At 38.7% G+C, this 22,103-nt stretch overlaps 1 long non-coding RNA gene across 1 annotated transcript in view; it reads left to right on the top strand.

Annotated features, from left to right (window-relative positions):
- Window positions 1–3,508, top strand: part of LOC311443513 — a 136,983-nt gene extending 133,475 nt beyond the window's left edge. Inside the window, exon 5 of the long non-coding RNA XR_014697296.1 lies at window positions 3,336–3,508. This is a non-coding gene — a long non-coding RNA (uncharacterized lncRNA). The remainder of the gene's footprint in view (window positions 1–3,335) is intronic.
- Window positions 3,509–22,103: the final 18,595 nt, after the last annotated feature.

Below are 22,103 nucleotides of genomic sequence, written 5' to 3'. Positions count from 1 at the left end.
GTTTGTACTTTCTTCTGTATTTTAAAGTCTGAGAGGTTTTTCATCCACCAATTTCAAAGCATGTCAATATTATGCTGCCAAAATGCAGAGCTTGAAACAGAGAGTAAAGAGGTAAGTTTCTGCAGCCTTCTTAATGACTTTTAACAGCTCACAGGTCTCCTAAATCCCAAGCCAGAGCCCTGTCTGGTAGGCTACTCTGCATTTAGAGATTCCATACAGATACTGCGAGTATATATTAAAAAGCCTGCACCAGAACACAGGATTAAAAGGCGATACACGAAGTACAATATCCTCCAAGTATTTGAAGGGGAGGGAAGCAGTTGGAGGGTGACAGTCTGTTCCCTGGCAACTTCTGACATTTGTGTTAATTCTCTGTTGGAATGAAAAATAAGCCTTTTGAACTCTTCATGTAAATTGAACTGTAGAAAAACCTGTTTTCAGATTTAAAACAGAGCATGAGAGCATCTGGGTTCCTGGAGTACTGTGCCATTTGTCCTGGATCAGATGGTTGTAATGTGGCCCTGGCACATGGGAGCTTCTGCTGCAGGTTCCTCCTTTATTTAATTCTCACAAGAAATGAGTAAGTTCTTAGAGCATACTCTGATTTTATTACAGCCATGCTGGTCTGCATAGCTGTTACTACAGTGTCAAGGTTTGTTAGGAGGTGGTGCCATGCCTAATTGTGTGTTTAGTGCTTAAGGAAAATTTCCTGCTTTCATCTTTCTTTGACATCCTTTTTCCAGAATTAGGAAACCATACAACCTTTGCTCCTGTTCTTTATACATGTAGGAAATAAAGCTCGTCGTCCGAGTACCTTGGGCCTTGATCTAGTCAGGCATTCATAACTAAATCTGTATGAATTCCTATTCAAAACTGGGAGGAATTCAGTCCATTCACAGGCTTGAAGTAAAGCATGAGTTAAGTACTCTGTTGGATCGAAGCACAAACTGGCTGATGTCATAGGTGAAGGCTGTCATATTGCAGGTTATGTCCCTCGAGAGAACAATAAGAAGGGCTTTCTTCTCTTTGTTTTTTCCTCCTCCATTCATTTGCAGTGCTCCCCAACCTTTCCAGAGTCTGCGGGTCTTGACTGTATTGCACTCATACTTCCTGCTGGCAGAATTGGCCGAGCTATTGTGTGATGTTTGGTTAAGTTGCAAGATGGCTCAGTTTGTTTTCAAAGAGCACATACCTGGGTGAGACAGAATAACACATATTGATTTTTGGGCTGTTTGTAAAAAAGGCTCCTTGGTCTTGAGTACATGAAAGCAGAAATGAGGCATTGTGTGAAGTTAAAAGGAGAATGCATTCTTTCCAAAATCAGAAACTGCTGATACTTCCAGATGGTATGCCAAAAAAGTTTTATTAGTCTTCCATAGGCTTTTCACTTTTTCCAGATCCCTGCGAAATGGAGAGGCCTCTCCCTCTGATTTTCTTGCCAAGTTTAAATATGAGTCTACTGTTTATCCAGATTGCACCAGCTTTAACAAATGATTTACATTGCCTGGTTTCCTTTTGTCCTGTACGTCAGATTTAGTGCCTGTTGAGGTGGAGTCAGGCTTTGCTGGGGGAAGGACATTTGTTTCCAACTTGAATTTTAGGAACTGATTGTTTTAGGAGCAGCAGGTAGTAGGAGCTGACCCTGTTATGTGACATCTGTGGACAAAAAAAAAAAAAAGCTTTTCCTTTAATTTGATCTACTGGAGTGCTATTTTAGAACATTTGATTGTCACTTTTTGTGCCAGGTGACAGCTGTCTTAAGAGAACAACTCAATTTTCTTCTTTATTACGCACAGGTCCTTTCCCAAGAGTCGGTATTTATCTATTAGAGATAAGATAACGGATATCAAGTTGAAAAAGGTTACATGACAGTAATTGAAGCAATATGTTGGCCTGCCATATTTAACTATGAGGTTTTAGCTGCATATTGTTTTAAAAGCAGCTTGACAGAAGAGGTAGCAATTAAAGCTGTTTATTGATTTGAGTCTTTTTTCTTTAGGTTTAAGGAATAGAGCACGAGTGGAAGAAGTGGTATTATTTCTGGCCTTGTATTTGCATATCAAAAGATGACATTTTAAAACAGAATCTTTAAAATGTGCTGGTGGTTTCAATTCTCTTTGCCATATGTGAAATTAGAGGAATGTGCAGAGCTATTTTTCATTAACTATTCAGGGAAAAGTGATTTGTCTAATGGGCCTTTTGAATTGCTTTGGTTTGAAGTGATTTGGATGTTTAGGACCCAGCATTAGCACCTGGTGGCTCTCAGGTAGAACACATGGCAATCTGTAAACCTGTGAGCATTTCAGTTTTGCTTTTTAGATTTAATACTTTTCCCATTACTTGAAAATTTTAGATAAATGAAAAGTCATCTCTCTCCAGCTCAGTAATGAGTTCACTGGAATTTAAGCAGGGCTTTTCTTAGGAGTGTTACTTTCAACTCTATTGAGATTTTTTTTATCCCATAAAATATTTAAGATTAATTTTAGTTGTAGCATAAGAAAAAGTGCTTTCCCCTGACACCTCTGTAAAAATCAATATATCCTGAGATTTCCTCTGACTTGTAATGTGAATTTGTGAATTTGTCAATTGAGACATTGCAGGAAAAAACAGGTTCAGAACAGTAGAGATGTGAATCCGAGACAGCTGCAAAAGTTCTCTTACTTACTTTTCCTTATTTGTTCTTCATTTCAGAAAACTGTAAATTGTAAATTTACCCTTACTTCTTGGATTGTACAAAACAAAAACTATTTCAGACTGAAACAAACATTTTTGGCATCTTGTACAAGTTTTGGCATCTTGTATGATGAAGCCTTTCCCAATTCAATTATGTGCCATAGGATCCTAATTTTATTCTTCTTTAGGAGTATAGAAAGACCGTCTGTCATATATTAGGACCCTGTTATGCTGTGTACTGTAGAGGCACAGAACAAAGACAGAGCCTGGGTTCCTGAGACCAGTGGTTGAAGTCTCAATACCAAACCAAACCACTTGCGCAAGAAAGGCAGAACACTGTCCACTGAATTGTACTGAGGAGGAGAAATTAACCCTCAAAAGAGAAAAAAAGGAGATCTTCTCAAAGGGATGTAGGTAATATATTCGGGTTTGCCATCATAAAAGCAATTTAATTTTGCATTATCTGGCATTCAGGTGCTTCAGAATGACTTGCAGCTTTTACTGGATTGAAGTTTGTAAGCTCAGTGTGAGGTAGACGGGCGTTATTTTGTCCTCCTTGTACTTCAGCAGTGCTGGATGCCACATGTGCCCAATCTGTGCTACTTGCACACTGCAGATAGGTACCGTACATTCTGGCTGGAGCTTTGGGGTGTTATTTTCAGGCAGACGACGTTCTTCCAGAAGGTGTGATGTCAAACGCTCAGCAGCTCCGGGTATGATGTCATCCCGAGCACTCTGCAGCAGCCAGCATGGATTATGGATGAGACCTGTCAAGCTGTTCGATGGGGGCTCCCACGCTCTCTTACACTTGCAAGTTCTGAATTTTCTTGTTGCGCAACCATATGATAATTCTTGCTATGAGTGAAAGAAAAAGACTCTTTTCTCAACTAATGAAAATCCTAAGAACCTTACATAATGAGCAAGGTAGGAAAAGATGGCCCTTCAGGGGAGTGACTGTCTTCATAAGTACAGGTCTGCTTTTCTGTGGAAGGGAAACGTCTAGAAACTGCCCACTCCTTTGTTCTCTTTCTAAAATCATGAAATGTTAATTGTCATTGCAGCATTTCTCATTCCTCTTTCAGCTCTTCCTTACTGTATCAGGCAGAAAATGATTTCTCTTGGTCCAGTCCAGTTCCAATCTGCTCTGCAGTATCACTCTACTCTTTGTCAGTAAGAGTGGTTCCAAGATTTTCTTGTTTCCTGCCTGAGATACAGAAGTTCACTTCACAGGGAGAGCTAATTGCTCCTCATTATGCATGCATGAAAAGCAAAACAAACCCCAAAAATTAGCAGCATTTCTCCTACACACTTTCTCCTCCCACTCCTCCCCAGTCTCTCCTTCCTCCTTCTCCTCAGTTATGTGCATCGTTTCTTTGGCATCCTTTCCCTGATTTTTTAATGTGCCCTTGGCCGAGCTTGCTTGCAACATCAGACAATCTTTGTTTTCCCTGCACCACCTCCAGCAGCAGAGCTCCCTCTCAAATTGAGAAATACATTCCCAGATCTGACCTTTAGCAGCAGCAGTGGCATTTTGATCTTCAGGGAGGCCTCCTGTGGCTCCCTAACCCAAAGTTTGATCCTATCATTCAATGACACCATCAGAGGGGAGGGAAAGAGCGGGAAGCTGAGTGAAGTTCAGCACGTCACAGTGCATTAAACAGCTCTCTGACAGTGACAGTATGAGCTCTTTTTGTTCTTCTAGAAGATAAATAGCTTTCTCAGTGTAATTAATAACTCTAATGGTTTGCTCAAAAAAAAAAAAAAGGAATAATCATAGGATTGAGTAATCAAAACTATTGATTAATGTATAAGGCCCCTTGAAAAGGTACACAGCAGTTTTAGCACAAAATGTTAGTCCTTCTGGGCATGGTTCCAGTAGACACTGTAGTGATGATTGAACAATAGAATTATTATACAAAGTCATTGTTTCCAGAATGGAAAAAAAAATAGTGCGCTTTTTTTTTTTTTTTTTTTTTTTTAGCAATTCATTCATCAAATAAAAATATATTTTTGAGCTGTGGTATTGCATCCACTATTCTTTTTGCAGCTGGGCTCAGCAATCACACAGAATTCTCATTGGCAACTGAGCTGTTTCTGTGGTGCAAATTAAGGAAAATTTCATCCTTACAAGTAAAATCCTGGGGTCTTTACTTGCTTTTTATGCAAGGAAATACACTGAGCATTTCAGGAAAAGTACTTACCACCCCCATCTCTCTTGCACTTGAATATTTTTTCTTTGCTTTGCAAAATGGAAATCTGGGACCGGGAGATGAGGAAGGAAGAGATTAATTTCCTTGGAGTTTAAAATAATTCTAATAAAAATTCTCTAAAATGTAACTCATTGGTCTAATAGTTTCTATAACAAATAATGCTTTGGGGAACAATAAATTGTGTAATGATAGTTCTGCTCAGATTGGCTCAATCATTATGTGTTGCAAAATGTCAGCCACTGAGGAAATCATAACTACACACGCTGCAAGTCTGCAATCTTGTAAAAGTCTTATATCATAAAAGGAAAACTGGGACTAAAAGCATTTCAAAGATGCTAGAAGGAAGAGGCTAACAACTGTCTCTTTTTTACATTTTCATATTTACCTGCTTTCCTCAGGAGAGCATAGAGACATAATCAAAACAAGGCTTCCGTAGATTCTCCTGTGATTAATCTAATTATTTTGGAGAGATCAGATGCATTTGCTGTTGATATAAACAACAGTTTGATTGAAGTATCAAAGGTAAATCAATAGGCCCAGAATGTGGATCAAAACATTATAAGCTAGGGAGCTTAGAATCAATATTTTCATGAGGAGAGTCAACAACCGGGACTGCTGTGCTTAAACTCCTTGAATAAATACACTATTTTCAGGAGTCGGTTGTCACAAAATCAAAATCATTGTATGTGAGACATTTGCCTTTCTTACAGGTGAGCTTTTCAAAATGTGTAACTTCTTAAACACAGAAAGCTGCAGTGAAGCCATGCAGGGGGAAAACAATCCGATATTTGCAGATTGCTGTTGACACTTGAAAACCTTTAATTGCCAAAGAGCCGCAGCCCAGCTAATCCTATTGCCTTCCCTGTCCCAGAAGTCCTCGATTAGCGGAAGATTCCCACTGATGTGGAGGAGAGACAGGGCATGTTGGTAAGGTCTCCCCTGCAGCCTGAGCATGGATAGTGCTCTGCAGTCCAAGGAGTTGCAGGTGAAGCAGGAAGAGGTCCGAGCAGGCAACGGCACACACGTCTGTGCATATAGGCACATGGGATTTTGTCCAAGCTCCTACCACCAGATCTTTCACCTGGATACCAGGTAAATATTTTAGTTTTGAGGTAAGGATGCAGCTCAGAGTGCAGGGCCTGAATGTAGGGGAAGTGGATGTTTCCTTCTTGAAGCTTTCAGAGATCAAAAGTATCAGGAGATGATCAGTGCTAATATCACCACTCCTCTTGAGTTCTGTAGGCTTTCTCTGCCCCAGTTTGGGTTCTGATGTCTGCTTTCATCTTTCCCAAGCAACACTGTTGAAAAGATACTGGGAGAGGATGCCAGAGAGGCTGTAGGAAAAGATGCATCTCTTAACGAGTAATGTAGTATTGGGGTGGTTCCCCCTTCTCTCCTCTGCACCTTTCCTTGAAAGATGCAGCATGTGGCTGTAGCTGTTCTAATAGGGAAAGGTAAGCAAGGAATGCTAATTAACAGGAGGCACACCTGGTCATTAATACTGTGCTGATCCTGTGTGTGGCTCTGAAACTGATATGGTTATAAAAGAGTGTCCCATAAAGCAGACCTAAATTTGCCGAAGAGCACTTTTACATTTTGTTTTTAGAGTTCAATATAAGAAACGATATAACACTTGTAACAGTTTCCTCCTGATTTTGAAGGAAATTGTGAAGAACTTACTGCTTTAAAAAATAGTTTTAACCTCTCTGACTCTTGCAGTTTTTAAAAATCTTAGAAAAGAGATTGAGAGCACAAACAACAGCTCACCAAATCCATAGGTGAATAGTGTCAGCTCCTGGCCTCTGTGCATGGCGTAAGTCTTGTTCCTGATTCTCTGTGGATGCAAACGTACATCTACATGTGCATAAACGGCTACAGGTAATAAATACGCATTCCAAGGAGGTCAGTGGAAACAATATATGTTGCTTTCATCTACTGTGCTGTAGCTTTCTAGGCTGTCTTTTAATTTTATCTCAATAAAAGGTTTCAGGGTTGCATTCCAAGCTGCAAGGATCAACCCATGTCCATTTGCAGCATAGTTAAGCATACAAACGGCTGTTGTGGTGCTCTTATTATGTGGCATGCACTACTGTAGAAATACTTCTGGGATACTGAATATTCAGGTTGTTACACTTTCTCATGACTCCTTTTTTCACAGGATGATGGGAACCTTAAAAAGCAGACTTTCAGGTTAGAGGTAGAAACAGATGTCTCTGGAGAATTTTAGAAGTGTCTCGGTATTTCTTCCTGGCCAGATACTGTTGAAAAAAAACAAGCTGCATCACAAAGCACGTAAGTATAAAAAAAATCTGCCTGCAATTCCACAAGTTTCTGCTGTATTTCACCTTTCATTTTAAACGTTAGCGTTGAATTCTTTCTCAGCCAGCAAAGAACGCATCAGAACTATGGTTATCTGACTCTTCTCATAAAGTGTGTTCCTTAGTATTTTACCAAACTTGTACTGCTTGGAAAACTTCACTAAATGTTGAGCACAATCCATTGGAAACATGCTCGCTGATACGGGCCGAGTATTTCTGAAAATACAGCTGGAAGGATTTTTGTATTTTGGAATTACAGTGGCTCATCTGCCCAGAGCTTGCTTTCTTCAGCCTAGTTCCTGGCACGGACACCTCTGTGCTGTTTTGAGTTTTTCCATAGACTCTGATGGAGCTTGCTGGTTTTTACCTTGGATGAGGGCTCTCACTGCCAGGGCATTCTGTGAGCAAAGGATCACTTTGATCCAGGAACATGCTGTAGCAACCATGGTAACATATCTCTCAAGATACAACTCCTCTTGCTGTGAAACTTTTTTCCCAGTCCACTTGCAAACCTCAATTGGGATGAACTGACTCAAACTTTTGATTGGAATTTACCAAACAAAAGGATATTGAGGATTTAAATGGGGAAATCAGGTGGTACTTCTTTCTTCAGATTTCCCTTAAGCCCTGGAAGCAGAAGGTGGTATGTCAGCTGCTTGCCTGAACATGGAAGGGGAAGAAAAACAGATGTCTGTTAGACGTCGCCTAACAAGCTGTCTGACCTATATGGGAAAATGCAGTTTTTGAGTTTTGAGAGAGAAAGTAGCTTAATCCATTGTTATTGCTCTAGTACACTTAAGTAATAACTCAAACAGTAGCTTTAAATTTTCCTCAGCTGAATGAAGAAGTATGTAGAGATTCACTCACTGCTCTGTACTTACCAAGTATGTAGTTAGGGACTTAGAGAACTCTTGCCTTGTTACAAAAGAACCGAACAAAATAAAGTAGAACTGAATTCATTCGTAAATATGTAAAGTTCAACGTAAGCAGCATCTGGTTTTCACCAGTCATCTTTTTGACAATTCTGTCTCCTGACAGGGTTGAGTTCTGTATTTTAGGGAGGATTCCTTGCTCTGTTTTGATGTTTCATAATGTCAGCTACAAAAATCCTTTTCATCTTCCTCATAAATGCACCTCAACAAAACATGCTACAGTGCATGCACAAGTTAGCATCCTGCTGCATGTATTGAGATTGACTAGGTATTAGGTTTCAAATAATAAAAAAAACATGTTAACAGGAGTTCGGCTAAGCCAACACCAACTCCTTCTCACATACTTTAAATACTCCTTTGCTTAAGTTTCTCCATAATGTTAGGTAAATCTTTGCTATTGTGTATAAACGTCTCACTTGGAACAGAGTTGGATTGCATCTGCAGATACTGGTACTAACTTAAGTCAGGGTACACCTCAAAAAATTCATTGTTTGAGTTTCATAGAATCATAGAATATCCTGAGTTGGAAGGGACCCTTAAGGATCATCAAGTCCAACTCTTGACACCGCACAGGTCTACCCAAAAGTTCAGACCATGTGCCTAAGTTCACAGTCCAATCTCTTCTTAAATTCAGACAGGCTCGGTGCAGTGACCACTTCCCTGGGGAGCCTGTTCTGAGTTTGGTCCTGTACAAAAAAAAAAAAAAAAGAAAGAAAGAAAAAAAGCATCCTGAGCTCTCAGTGCTTTCAGCACTCTATAGTTTGAAATTTTGGTAGCAACTGAAGCCTTCCCAGCCATTGCCATTTTTTTTTCTCCATTGCCCAGTAATGGCTTATTGTAAAGCATAACCCAGGTAGATTCTTGAAAGTCTTCTTTGAACATTTGTTTAACAGCCAACAAAATGAAAGAAACTCACTATATATTTAATATTGTAAATGCATTTGCTACAAATTTAACTTTCCAGACTGGAGACAGTTAAGTACGATTCTACATGCCTTCTTTGACTTCAATGAGCTGTGGATCAGACCTGAAAATGCACTTCCCTGTGAAACTTTGTAATTCCATTTAGCAGCTGCTTTCAAACACAATGGCAGATTTTCAAAAATATCTTTGTCTGGAAGTGTTCATCTGTAGGCATAAAAGCAGCCTTGATAACATTAGGGGGAAAGATAACAATGTCTATCTCTGTAATGATATCAACCTTATCTTTAATTAATGTAGAGTACTGTAAGATCTTTTCTGCGATACAAGCCTCTTATTTTGGTAAGATTCTTCCTGAAACAGTGTTGAAGCCAGCACAGCTATTTTAAACAGGGGTTTAATGTAACTTGTTCACCTGGCTCAGAGGCCTGAAGGATCAGCTCTTTTTTTTTTTTTTTTTTCCAATTGAGGCAGGAAAAACAAAAAAGCTCCTGACAGAAAGATGGAGCAATCTATTAGTAATACTGCAGTGGTTTGATTTAGAAACTGCCCTTATCCCGTGGAATCATACGACCTCAGCTCAGAGTGTTTTAACTAGAAATGAGCCCAAATAAATCTCCCGGATCTGAGCTCTGAGTAGTTTCAAATTCCAGACAATGTCAGAATTCAGATGCCTCAGATGGCTTTTGTAAATGCAGTACACACCCACAGCCATAGTAATATATCACAAAAGCCTTATAAAGGTCACAGTCCTACCCTCAAAATATAGGAAATACCAGAAATGTGGTTTCCTGTACTGTCCAAGCTTGAACACCTCCTACATCTACACTGTGCGTATGGTCATTTGAAGTGTTTTCCTGAGTTGGGGAGGTAGACAGTGTTTGGCATGGGTTCTCAGCCTGTAACATGCTGTACTCATGGACGTCCATAATGGCTTTCTTCTACCTGAAGTCATCTCTGTTACGGACAACCAGGTTGCCATGAAAGTAAGGAAAAAAAATCACTTTTCTCTCTGGTTAAACAACAGATTTGCCAATGAGTTGCCAAAATTGTAAGCGTCAAGATAGCTGAGTACACTTTTATATGTACAATTTTCTATGCATATGTCTGATACTCCTTATTTTGGAAAGGCTGTAGTAGGTTCACATCAAGGCAGTCCATCTGTTCAGTGATTTAGTAATTTGAGAACAGCTAAACTTGTCACTCTGCTCCCCTTGCTGTAGTCCATTCAGATATGTTACCAACTTCAGATTTTACTGGCATCTCTAGAAGTATTGGCAAGTGCCACTTAGCTGTCTCTTCTGTGTTGTACCACTTATGTCCATGATGGCTTCATGTAACACTGGATCGACCTGCCCAAACAAGTGAGTTCCCATTTGCAGAGGGCCAAGTTTGCACAGCTTCTTGTATGTAAAACTCGCTCCTACGGAGATCATCACAAATATGTATCAGAATCTACAGCAGACGGAAAATTTAAAGCAATTAAAGCAAGCTACCATACACCCCCTTGAAGGTAAATGAAGGAGAGGCATTTTATGTGAGTACTTTATATTTCTGGAGGCAGTGCAGTGCTTTACAGATGAGTGCTGCCTTGGGTCTTACGCAGAAACAGTGTGGGGTTGCAGTGTGATCATAATGACAAGTTCAAATGAGTCAGTTTGTTCCAGGAGGGTAGGCTGCCAGGGAATGTGCTGCTGTGGAGTGTGCAGTTGGTTGTTCAGCTCATGGTAGGGTTGTATAAATACTAAACAATACAGTGACATGCAATCACATGCTGCCTTTTAGGGGGTTCTCGTGTACTACAAGGAAAAGAGAATTGCTGATTGTTTATCATTAAAGATGCTGGGGGCTTTCTTTCATGAGTGAAAGGCTAGTTGAAGAATGCAGGTGAGAGTTTGGTGTTGGTAAGTACTGCCGACGGGAATTCCCTCCTGCAGTTTCAGGTGAGCTTGGAGTTGCTAGCCCTGAATTGGTGCCTGGTGCTGCTCTGTGCTGCTGAGCTGCTGCTCCTTTCTATATAAGTGACATTTCTACAGCAGGTAGGATTGAAGGGGGCAACTATAAAGACTTCATGCATAGTGGTTCTGGATTCATTTGCATTAGTGTTAAACATGAATGTAATATGGCAAAAATCCCAAGATGCAAATGCAAAATGATACCTAGCTATAAGGAGCAGTGCACTGCCATGTAGGGTTACCCCATGGCCAAGGGAGCTGGAGACAATTGTGCCTGTTCGTGTGGCTCTTTGCCACCTTTGATTTGTCCCCTGCCTTTTTAAAGGATCTCATGCAAAAAGAGGATTGTAGATTCTGTATGGTCTAACCTTGGCCATATTTTTTCCCTCTGTCAGGGAGGGAAATTTCACTGAGAGCTTTATATTCATTTCTGTGAAATGTGGAAAATACTACAGTTTGCTGTCTCTCTAATGCTTTCTGTGAAACGAGTTGGATTGAAGTGCACCAACATGGTACAAGGTGTTTCAAGGCTGAGCAGTCAGAGACAGAAAGATTCTCCTCCCTGAGGATTTTAGAATAAAAATAAAGAGGATAGAGTGTGGGAAGGAAAGAAAAAGGAACAAAGGAGAAGTGCCTGTCCAAGGATATTTCTTAGGCTAGTGGCAAAGCCATGAACAGGCACGGGCTGCCTGATTCCCTCTCTGGTACCCAGCCACTGTTTGGATCTTTTCTCTTCTGAAAATGGTCAGCGAGGTTGTTCAAAGGATAGATACTGCTCCTGTCAAAGCCTTTTGGGTATTTCATCAAGGCACTTAGTTAGTGGTTCTGTGTGCATGCACATGCACTCATATACATGTTTGGGGAGGGAAAAGAAGAGAAAGAGAGGGAGAGAAGAGCATCCTGTGGGATTTCTTTCACCATCTGCTGAGTTCTAACTGCCATCTGTAAAGTAAAAGCCTTTATGTTGTTTAGCCTTTGTTCAAAATGTATTTTTTGTCACAGTGGCTTTTGGCATTATCATGCACGACTAGAGGAAATGCAGCAGTTTGATAAAACACCGACAGCTCAGGAATCTGGACCATCCAGTTCATACAGTAATTTGACAGAAGGTTTTGACATCATACCTACTGTAATCGCCAGTTAGGAGTTCAGACATAACCCTTCAGGTTCACAGAAGATCAGACAGAAGCTTGTCTGAAAAGGCAGAGGCTTATTTAGCACAACATGGATAAGGTGTGGGTAACTAGAGTCATAATTACCCAGGCAATTACTCTGCTCATCAGAGCCCCTGGTTAAGAGGTTTGTCTGGAAGCAATGAGGAAATCCAGAGTGTCTTTCTCACTGCAGTTCAGGCAAAACAGATCTTCAGTTGTGCTTCTTTGGCTGTAAACCTTGTTGTACAGCTATTTGCATATAGTGGTCTAATTGCTGACCTGTTGAGTTTATTTGTAAGTTTGCTAAGCATATGGTTGTGCAGTAGGAAGCAACAAAATACAAGCGACGTAAAGGGAAAAAAATCATAGAATCATAGAATCATAGAATATCCTGAGTTGGAAGGGACCCACGAGGATCATCGAGTCCAACTCCTGGCTCCACACTGGATCACTCCTAAATAAAGCCATATGTCTCAGAGAGTTGTCCAAACACATCATATCAATGCCTATTTTCCTATTTCAGAGGTCAAAATCATGTCTTAGACTACTTTCCTTTCTTACATGTTTGTAACTTACCTGAAAAGTTTCCTAACATTAGAAGCATATTTGTTAACAGGGTGGGGGTTGGAATTAGATGGTCTTTTAGGTCCCTTCCAACCCAAACCATTCTGTGATTAGATGTGTATGCCTGTTAGCCACAGTTTTAGGCCTACACTTGGAATCTGTGTGTCAAAAATATTTGGCTGAGGTTAAACACGAACAAAAGAAACTGTCTGTCTAATGGACTGGCATGGTCTAAGAAGGTAACGAAATGAAGAGAGGCTATGTTAATCTGGAAATTTGTAGCTGTTTTTACTGTAAGAGAGAACATAAAGCAGAGCTCACTGTTAATACCTGCTATCTCCCTAGTTTTGAGGACCTGGAAGAATCCGGTAAAGACTTTGCTTTACGTTACCTGTTTCTGAGGTAATTTCAGGAGACTAATGTATTGCTGGATCTTAAGGCCTTCACAGTTAGATGGAGGACGAGTATAAAAGGAGGACAAAGTATAAAAGCTTTGCAAACTAAATTTATTGCTGTACTCTGCAGGCCTGGAGAGTTAAGAACAGGATCAGTATGGTCTGATGGTTTGTCTGCTCTTTTAGTGTAAAATTAAACCTGTGTTTTTTATGATAGCTGAGGTGAGATACAGGGCTTGGGAATATAAAACCCATGAACCAAGTTCACTGTTAATTTCTGCTAGGTCTGCAGGCTTAGAAAGGTGACAGATGTTGACATGGTGCTGTTTAGTATTTTCTTTTATTATCAATATATTGTCCAGGAGTGATTGGGTTTGTCACTAGAGTTAAGCCCAAGGATTGGGAACCCCAAGGATTATTTCTACCTGGATTTGGTTGCTCCATATTTTCTATGAGTGATCATTTATACTTTGTGAATTTTATTTCACCATAGGCTTCCTCCTCAAATGTGATGAAACCTGAGGACAAAGCCCACACACTTTTCACAGTATTTTTGGATCCAGGGTCCTACTCCAGGAAAATGGGCTTTGTTGGCATTAATTGAAAAAAAAAATACCCCCTTCTGACCAAGATAATGCATCAGCAGGATTCCAGTAGGTCTTGCATGCGACGTCCATTCCTGGCTCTGCAGTATGTAACGCATGCCCTGACAGCATGCTAAGAAAGTAAAGCTCTGGTGAGCAATAGCTGTCTTCTTTATCTTGAGTATACTGAGCTGAAAAGGCTAAAAATATTAATTAATAATAATTATTAGGATTGTTGCAATAATTATTATCATGGTGGTGGTTGTTGGTTTTTGATGTTGTTATTACTATTATATCCTGTGGATACAGGACTGAGCTCATTGCCTTAGACTTGAAGGATACCTTAGCTGAGAACGATGCAAAAGGAGTTGTGTCAGACCACCCTAGAGGAGCACAGAAATGAGCCATTTCCACACCATTTGCCTGGAAGATCCACACTCTTCTTTGGATTCAGTCTGTAAGACAGCATGAATTCAGCATCTGAGGTAAAGCTAAAAAGTGGTTTAACTGAGCTGTGGTTCCAGAGCTAAAATAAATGGGCTTATCTCTGTTGTTCTCCTGGTATGGATTTCCTAAGGAGGTGTCTTGTGGCTTCCTCAGCTAGAAGTTAAGGGTGTTGAGAATGAGATCAGACACAGGAACAATCTCTTACATGGAGAGAAATTGAAGTGACTGAGACTGTTCACTGTGCTGGGGTGAAGAATAAGGTGAGCAAGATGAAAGCCTTTAAAATAGCCAAGGATTCAGTTACCTCCTAGTAAAAGAGCAACAGAATAGAAATACAAAAAAATCTTGAATGAATACAGACATATACATCTTCATTCCATGCTACTGAGCCATAGGTTCCGTCACTGTTTGAGACAAGAATCTTAGGTTCAAAGTATGATGGGATACTTCTATATTGAGGAAGAATTTTGCAAGATGCAATGCTAATAAAAGTATATTGGAGAAGAACAAAACTTCATGCCTTAGCATTCAAGCAGAATGACCTTCTGTAGGCAAAATTACATTCGTATATATCATGTTTATGTATTTATTTTCATGGGAACATCTGGCGCTGGCTCGTCCAGACAGGTTTCTGGACGGGGCTAACTGTGGGTCTAATCCAGTCAGGCAATTCCTGTGTAGCAATCTCTCCTTTGATGCAGATTTACTCCAAAATTGCTGTTAACAGATTAACTAGAAATCTTGTGTTCTGAGAAACTGCATTTGCTGCAGGAACAGCTGTGAAATTTGATAAAATCACCATGGTCTGTTTAAATGGTTTTATAGCAGTAGCCCTTCGGTTAACCCTGGATCATTTAATAGCTGGATAAGTCTTTCAAGAGTAATTAAAATGATGTTTTCTGAGAATTAAATATTTTATACAGAATTTTTTCAAACAGGAGCAGTGGAGGCATAGATGCCAAAACTGAAAGTCTGGCACTGGACACACAATCTTGCTCCCTGGTGAATAAATTTGCATACATATTTGGAAAGGCACAATGCCTGATTTAAATGAGCAGTTTGCTTATAAACCACCCCCCCTCCAAGCCAGTTGCAATAAAAAGTATAAAGTTGCTGTTACTTTTTAATTATCCAATGAGATCATTACTGAAGTGGCATATGTTATAGGTATGTAATTATGATGTGTTAAATACATCGGCACTAATTATTTAATCTTCCTAGCAAGGGGCTATTCTACTGCAGTATGTAAAATTTTGCTTCAACTTTGCCTTCTGGTCTGTGCTGGCTTGTAATATTTGGGGCATTTAAGAGCAGAGTTTTTGTTTCCCATCTTGTCTTCCCGCAGGAGTTTCACCTGAGTCAGAGGCTTAAGAATAGGGTCTGTTTGTATTGCAAAATGGGCTTCCTTACTAGTAGTTTAGTTTAAAGAACTTTATTATCTGCGTGCAAATTCTAAAATAAAAGCATACTTTAAAAAGGCAAAGTACACATTTTAAACACTAATTTGTAAATCAATTGCAGAAATATAATTAAAAATTAAGTGTGCTGTGCTGCCATAGTTAATCTAGAAAATAAGCTGTTTGAAGCTTGATATATCTCACAAGTAAAAGTAAAGCCTTAAAGATAACATGGAGGATTGAACTGGATTTTATGGTAAAATGTAATGTGAGTATTTTTTCATTTTTATATTGTGCTATACAGCGTATCTGAATATCACAAATTTTCATATTTAAAATACAAGCTTCAGGGAAAGTTCTGAGTTAGATCAAGTGAAGGAGAAGCTATGTGATGAACCTTGGAAATAAAATGAACAGTCATCAGTGAAATTCAATTAAAAACTTCACCAGTTATACTACAAATGGACTGTAGAAACTGGCAGAAAAATAATATATGAGTTTAATGAAAGCCCATCAGACCTTTTTTTTGCCTCACAGAAGTCTGTTCCCTTACCTAGGTCTGGAGTTGCCTATTTACCTTTTTTTTAATCTTAGAATCCATTCTTATTATAATTAAGCCTATTTATATGATCACCAATATTTTTAAATATGGATAATTGTGAGTGTTTGAGAGTAGTAATGAATAACTGACATTATGTATATCAGCCATATAATTAATTACCATTCCCTGATGTATTATACATCCCATGTATTTCAACAATTAACATGCTATTTTGTCATTTTATTATTATCATATCTTTTCTTTTGACAAGTTAATAATAAAAAGGCAAAACAGAACATTATCTGCTTTTGAAGTAAATGCATCTTCATTATACAACAAATAAATTCTTCAACAAAAGGTACCAGGTATCACTATAGCAAAAGGTTGGAATAATAGTGAATATATAACTCATAGTAATGTTGCTGATCATTCAGATGTTGAACTCTGCTTCTCTCTGTCCCTTAAAGGAATATCTTGTCATTCAGTTCATAGTTAATCTCAGAACACCTCATTATTAGTTGGATGATCTCCATCTTTAACAACTGTACCCAGCAGCGCTGAGGGTTTAGATTAAGCCCTGAGATACATTTAGATGCAAGGCTTCCATTTGCACTTCCTGGGAGGTGGTTTGCTTACCCAACCTTTTTAATCTATTATGACACATTAGCATCTGCACTTCTCCATTCCTCCAGTGGGTGCTGTAAGTTTCTTTACTCTTAACAGAATCCTTTCCTTTTTACTCTACCTTTTGGACAGATAGAGGAATTGGTACCCAGTACTGTAAACTTCTGTCGGTATTGACTCATTCAAGTTTTAAGCAAGAGACATTAAAACATTATAAAGTAATATATATATTTTTTCAAATATAAACAGGTGAAAGCCATATTCTTCCCTTAGAGAGTTTTAAGCCAAATGTAATTTTTCTGCCCCAGAGCTTAAACGAGCAGAGCTGTTGAAGTAAAAAGCTGTAAACATTGCTTTAAAGGGCAAAACCAAATTGTTTGCATTCACCATATACTAAAAAAATATGAAGCCATTTTAGTAAAAATGTTTATGAGGTTAACAGCTTATTATCTGTAGCTTTGACTATATACCATATCTATTATATCCCAGTGGCAAAATGTGTATCAGCATGTGTCATTGTCTAATATCTAATCATAAAAGTTAGTACTGAGAGAAGAAATACAAAACATTATCCTATTTTCCTTTTTGCAGCTTTGATTTGATAAAGACTCATAAAAGAAGATGTAGTAAAAATGTCCAAATAAATGCCTGGTTTGTGATCTTCATAGTCCCTCTAGAAATCACAATTCTCATTTCGATAGTGTAAGTAATATCTAATAAACAGAATTATGGTTTCATTCACAGCTGTCACATAGTGCTGTACTTCACAAGTGCAATTGTATTTCTTCGGGAAAAGGTTAAGAGCAGTGTGGAAGGTTCATTCCCCGAGGGCACTGGCATCTAGGAAAATAAACTCTTGGTCCATTATGTGCCAACAGGACTACAAAAATATATTCTTTGCATTCAGAACAATGTGATATTTATTTTAGAAGTGCTATGTTAAGAGAATTTGGTTTGGGATATATTTAAGGAAGACGTTTAACACAGTAGAAGCATAAATACCCAGTGGCTTGATTATATCCATTGAGCATGCACTGTAAACTGTGAGCAAAGGTCCCTCAGGTTTGTATAGCACAGGAGACCAAAAAGAATCATTGTAACCTTTCAAAGTTCATCATTTGTGATCATTTCTGCATAAAAATAAGGTCTCGGGTGCTTCTGTGTTTCTTTGGATTGGGTTGGATTCTTTCTTTCATTTTTGCTGTTCCCAAAAATCTTTTAAAGAATGTGCATTTCTAGTGCTCTGTGGTCACTGCTTTGCCAATACATTCTGGTAAATAATCAGAGCACATAACCCATGTAATTTCTTCCCAAAAGTTTGTCGTGAAACAGATTTTTTTATTTATATTTTTTTCAGCAATTAAAAATTCCTTTTGCCTATTAAAGCTTGTGGTTAGGTAGAACAGCCTTTAAACTGATGCAATGATGTGCAGAGATGACCCTGTGTGAGACAGAAACAAGTCAACACAATAGGGCCCTGCTTGTTGATGGTCTTTGCAATTTGTTCACCCTCTGTTTTCTCTGGTTCGGAAATACAGTAAGGCCCCATGCACCAAAACCTTTTAATTTTGTTTGAAGTTAGTCACACTTGGAAGGCTGGAATATGTGGTTTTGATGAAGTCAAATCATTCCTTGAATCAAGAGTATAATTAGTACCAGACTCTTGCTGGAACACAGGTGTTGGACTTAAGTTGCCTTATCGGTACTTGTATTTTAGGCTTCCATAAAAGACACCTTCGAATCTTGGTAGCAGTTTCCAGTCCTCCTCTAGCTATAGACATTGACTGATACTATGACAGTTCAGTGAGTTTTGGCAATCATTCTACTCGAGATTTTTCTTAAGCAGTCAGAACTTCTAGAATGGAGAAATGACAGTATAGATGTGTTTTCTTGTTTTAATCAGTCCAACAGAAAAGTAACCAATAATGTTTGTGAAGTACAATGTATGAACCTCTACAGTACTGGAAGAAGGAGCTCTGGTGGCATTAGTAGGGTGGACTCAACTCAGCTACGGAGTGACACTGCTCATTGCTCCCTTCTAGAGTGTATGCTGTAAAAACAGATGTCTGGTATTAGCACACTGTAAATTGCATATGGGCTGTGATTGATTAGCATTCTTAGGGTCCAAGGTGACCATAGCTAACTTAACTTAGCATTATGGGCAATAAAATAGTTCTGTCCAGCATGCGATCTCATTCAGGGATCTATCTGGTTTATTTGTTTGTTTCTCTGTATTGGAAGTATGATGGAAAAACAAAAAAATCATGAAAGTCATTTGCTGTAACTTTGATTTTACAGTGTTATATTACTCAAACCAGAAATAGTGCTTCCTATCTTGGAAGGAGGTGGAAAAAAAAACAAACAAATAAGTCAGACTTTGTGAGAAAAGCAAGCCTGTTCTTTCAAAGCCGTAAATTCTTTCTGCATTGGTCAGTGGTGTTCAGGTATATCATCTGCAAACCTAACCTAGGACATTTTACATACTGAGTGAATTCACAAAGCAATTATAATTTAATTTTCTGTTGTAACAATCTATTCTTAAGAATATTTTTCTGGCTAAAATGAATTAGCATTTGTCCCTATCAGTAGCAGTAAGGTAAATGCAGAAGAAGGAAGCACTTTGGAAAGCTGAATTTTGGGAGATTGCAATTATTCAAAAATTCATGCTTATTAGAAAGCCAGACATGTTGCTTCAGTAACATGTAATAAACAACAAGCATTCTTAGCAACTAATTGTAAGTTTAAATTTATTTGTACAAGGTAATTGCTAAAGGATCACAAATAATGAACAAATTAATGGAATTTATAGCCTGTTTGCAAATAACTCGTTGACAGAAAGCACTATACATGTCAGTTGAAATTATTCATTGCCAATTCTTTCAGTGAACTGCCAAAGATATATTCACTCTCATGAAGCGTCATGCACATGGACTCTGACCTCACAAAGTCACAGGCTGGAGACTCTTTTTATACATTTATTTCATTGGGTTTTTGGCCAAGAATTTAAATTGCAGTTTCCTCTAAAACCTTGTGTCTTAGTCTTTTTGGTAAGTGTTGTTGCTTTCAAAGCCAGGAGCACAGAGGTGATGTCAATATGTCAACATGATGTCAAGAGGTATTTATTACTTAGGAAAATCAGGGCATTTTCAAGCCATGTGCTCAGGTTTTAGCACCTTAGCCTTATGTTTTCCTTTGGTACCTTTAAATCAAACACGTCTCTTTCTGATCTTCTGCTGCTGTCTCTTCCATGGCAAATATTCCTTATTTTAAAACATCTTCTTTAACTCGTTTCTACTCTTTGCTCCATCCCACGCTCCCTACTGCCTCCAAAGGCTGGTATTACAGATCGTCTGATGAATTCTGTTTGCTTCTGTAGTAAGGTGAATATAGGAAGAAACTGTAGTACATTAGTTTTTCAAAACAAAAATATTTTTTCTTATTATTGGTAAATTTTGTTCATTTCTTGACTGTAAGTCATTTTAACCAGTAGACAAATGCAGTGCTGATCTCTGGGAAACACCAATGCACACCATTTGCATGAATTTGCAATGAATATTTACATAAATTTTATGTTCGCAATATGCTGTGAAGGGCTTTCATTTTTTCCTTTCTAATGCACATTTTTTTTTTTTTTATCTCTTTGCACTGACAGTGTTCTTCTTCATATTGATTTTTGGAAAGTCCTGACGTATTTAGTTAATGTGCAGTGATATGAGCACAAAAATGCAAAGGCAAAAGCAGAGATTTGATTTCATAAAATATTTTAATAGTTTTCAATGAATGTAAAAATTTACAGGACCTCCTAAAGTGAAGTTGATGTAGACTGTGAGTAGGAAATTATTGACTGCATCCCAGATTAACTGTAAATTTTGAAACTGCCTAATTTATTTGTCGAAAGATATATAATTTACTAAACAATTTTTCCCAGCAGAGGACTTTTCAAATACACTTTTCTTCTTTTGAAGGGGTAAAAGGGCTTGTTGGTATGTTTCCTCCAACACAGTCCCTCTTTTGCTAGCTGTCTAAATGGGCCCTTAAAGAAACTCTTTGATGCTGTGGCAACTGAAAATGCATTGTCTGCCTTAAAAAGGCCACCCAGTTCCACACCTGCTGACCTCACCTCCCCACACAAATGCAACACACAAGGTGGAGAAAGCCAGCAGAAGAAATGAAGGGACAGGACTTCGCCTAAGTGAAAGTGGTGTATGTGAGGGGTACATGGCACGTTCATGTACCACATCCAGCTACCAGGGGAACATGAACACGGCCTCCCCGCAGAGAGTGGAGGAGGCAAGATGCAGAACGAGCACCACGACAGCGCTTCCCTGCCCGTCCTTCCCTGTGGTGTCTGGGCATAGCCCCCTTCCACATTGCCTTTCAAATTACGCATTTTCCTGCACAGTCAGCGAGGGCAGCAGAAAGGATGAATTGACCTAATAAGTTATTTTGATCTCTTCCGATGTGATAAAAAGAAAGCTGTAAAAATCAGTACATACTAGTTCCAACTTGAAGGCATGTAATGGTGTCTAATAGAGTAATTTGATTAATGTTCTACATTCTTTCTTTAGGTTTCTCTGATGCTCCCTGCCGAGCTTTCCAAAGTGTTCACAATATACACAGGAAATTAAGTGACAAAGGATATGCTGTGAACTGTTCATACCAAGCAAACCAGAATGAAATACAGTATTTGTTGGTAGAATAATAAGCATCCACATGTGACTACTGCATGCTGGTTAACAATTTAACAACTACTTGAGAAAGAAGATTAACTGTATAATGGGCCTCTCTTAACAGTATCTGCTAACTCATTACGTAGCAAAATAGGTGATATCTCAGCCAGGCTGAGACCTTTAAAAATCAATACAACTATTTAAGTGCAACTTAGAAACTTCTAGAGAACACACTCAACAACAGCATTGGTGTATGCAATTCCAGTGATAATCCAAAGCTAAAACTTTTAAGATAAGTCCTATTTGTGAAAGTAAAAGGCATGATACAGGTCTCATTATTGGAAAGCAAAGGTCTTCCCTTTCTCATCAAACTCAGAAGGATAAAAATCAATCTTCAGTAGAACTGATACTGGGGCACTTAGGGACAGCTGTGAAGATCTAATATAGGCTTTGAACTGAGGAAAAAAGATGTACTTTTCCATCAAAACACAGATAAAATCTTTTCAGCTGCCTGTTTCAGTCTGCCATTATTACCATGTTGTTGTCCGGGTTCAGTCCAAGGCAACCAGCTGTAATCTAGGAACAGTCTAGATCTGATGCTTGGTTGTGCATGCAATTTCGTGAACTGGGTCAGAGAGGATAAAAACGTAGAATTAGGTTTCATCAGACAGTTAAAGATGCATTTTTTTTCAGACTTCGGTCTTTTGATGAAATGATT

Source organism: Aythya ferina, assembly GCF_964211825.1.
Source record: "Aythya ferina genome assembly, chromosome: 12".
Lineage (NCBI taxonomy): Eukaryota > Metazoa > Chordata > Aves > Anseriformes > Anatidae > Aythya > Aythya ferina.
This window is presented reverse-complemented; position numbering and strand designations above follow the sequence as displayed.